This window comes from Hipposideros armiger, unplaced genomic scaffold, assembly GCF_001890085.2.
Source record: "Hipposideros armiger isolate ML-2016 unplaced genomic scaffold, ASM189008v1 scaffold_494, whole genome shotgun sequence".
In the NCBI taxonomy this organism is placed as follows: domain Eukaryota; kingdom Metazoa; phylum Chordata; class Mammalia; order Chiroptera; family Hipposideridae; genus Hipposideros; species Hipposideros armiger.
Window position 1 is genome coordinate 114,356 of NW_017731844.1, and position 2,367 is coordinate 116,722.

Consider the following 2,367-nt stretch of genomic DNA (forward strand, 5'->3'; position numbering starts at 1 on the left):
CACCAGGGGGCAGCAGGCCCCCAGCTTTGGGCCTCAGGGCCTGCGGCTGGCTGGCGAGTGAGGATGTGGCAGGACTGGTCTGGCAGGTGGCCCAGAGGCTCCCCCCGCCCCCGGCTGTCGGGGGAGGGAGGGGATAGGCACCCCTTCTACTGAGCCCCTACTCTGTGCAGCCCTGGCTTCCAGGAGGACCGGCCAGGGCTCGGCCCACTTTTAACTCCTAACTGGTCCTGACCGACTGCTGCTTCCTTCAGAGACTCAGCTGGGAGGAGCTGGGAAAATGTGATGGGTGAACGAATGATGGGGTGAATGCAGAGGGAATGAGGTGATGAAGGCGCTCCTCTCTGACTGTGGATGGGCAGTGGACTGGAGCCTGTTCCTTCACTGTGGGGACTGGCTGTGGGAGCAGCTCACACGCTGCGCCCACCCCAGGGCGTGCCGAGTAGTAGGTGTTCAACTAATGTGCAAAATGAAGTCTCTCCTGGGGGCACAGGGGCTCCTGACGCTTGTTCCTCCAGTCACTGCAGGGCCAGGTCCCTGCTATGGAGGAGGGATGTGGGGTATAGAGGGGAGCTTCACCTCTCCTCCCTGGCATTTCTGGTTCTCTGAACACCATATGGGGGTGTTGGAAGCAAAATGGGAGGTGGAGGCCGTGGTATACCCCATGGTCGGAAGATGCTGACTCCTAGGGGTCCCCATTAGCCCAAGAAGGCTAAACAGGAAGTCGGGGGTCACAGTGGACCTGAGATCCGGGAAGGGGGCATCTGATCACCCGATCCCTTTTTCTTGCCGTTTCCCTGACAAAGCGAGCCTTTGGCCCAGGGCCGTCCAGTCTGTGTCCTGCGGGTGGGGCTGGAGGGAAGCCTGGTGGGGCTCAGAGCTGGCTGCAGATGTCTGAGACAGGTCCCTGTGACCCTCCTCCGTGCCTGCCCCCTACCCCGGGTCCCCTCCCCAACCCTGGGAGAGAGCTGGGATGACCAACGGTCCAGAGTCTCCTGGGACACTCAGTGCTGAAAACGGAAAAGTCCGGGGCCAGCCTGAGACCCCGAGAGGAGGCAGCCCCTGGGAGTTAGGAAGAAGGCGGCGCAGCTCTCACGTCCAGGGCTGTTCCCTGCTCCCACCGTCCCTCCCCAAGGGCCGCCCTGCCCTTCCCGCCTATTCCTGGGGCGTGAGGACCCCGGCCCGGGACCCCGCGCACAAGGCACTCCCTGTAATCGGAGCTTTCGAATTGCGCCGCGCGGCATGTGGACGCGTCACCGGAGGGAGGCCGGCACCTGCGGAGGACGTGCCTGGCAGCCGCCGCGAGAACAGCCTGTCCTGGGGTGGGGGGAGCGCGGGAACTCGGTGCGGGAGGGACGTTCTGGCTGCGCCCAGCGCTGGGCCCCCGCCAAGGCGCCGGAAAGCCTCCCCCTGCGCGGGCGCAGAGCCGGCCGCGCCGCCTGTCGCTGGGGGCGAGCTAGTTAATCTGTAACTCCCCACACCCTCCGGGCCTGCAGGCCCCATCTTACGGGGGAGAAGGGGGGCTCGGGAGGCCGCGGCCTCCCCAGGGGTCTCGCCAGGCCTGTCCAGGGCCTTGTGGAAGGACCCCTGCTGGGGGATGCGGCTGGAAGCCGAAAGGGGAGCCCTTCCGGGGCCGTGTGGGCACCCCTCGAATGTTGGGGGCGTTGGATGAGGCAGGGAGGGCTTTGCCCTAGTGGGGTGCGAGCGGCACCGGGGAAGGTAGACGGCCGGGTGGGAGCTTGGTCACCTCCTGGGTGGGATGCACCCGAAGGGTCGGCCCTCCACAGCAGGGCCGTACCCCCCACACCCCAGATGCCTACCCCTGGCTCCAGGGCTTGTGGGGTGCCAGGGGAGGTTAAACCTGGGACCCTTGACTTCCTCCCCTGCTTTCGTGCCTACCAGCCCCTCGCAGAAGCACGGTGGCGGGGCGTAGGGCTGAGGGGTAAGGCGCAAGTCTGCTGCTAGAGTGTTGGGTGACCTCAGGTGGGTTGCTTCCCTTCTCCCAGCCTCAGATTCCTCCCTTACAAAACGGGCGTCCACATGCCTCCTTCTGCGGGTTCCTGGAAGGGCCGACGAGGCTAGGCTCGAGCGCCGGAGCAGGGCAGGCATGAGGTGGCTGGTGTCAGGATTTGCATGATCCCTGCGGCCTCCGCAGAAGGGGCACCGCCCTGGATAGCGTCAGGGAGGCTGCCGGGAGGGGCGCCGACACAGACAGCCCTTGCGGGGTTCCTGGGAGCATTGAAGGGGGTCGGCCTTCGGCACACAGTCTGGCCCAGGGGGCTTCCAGAAGAAGCTCCAAGTGGCTCCCCGGGAGGAGAGATTTGGGGCAGCCGAGGCGCTGGTGCGGAAGTCGGCCACCAGGGGGCAGCA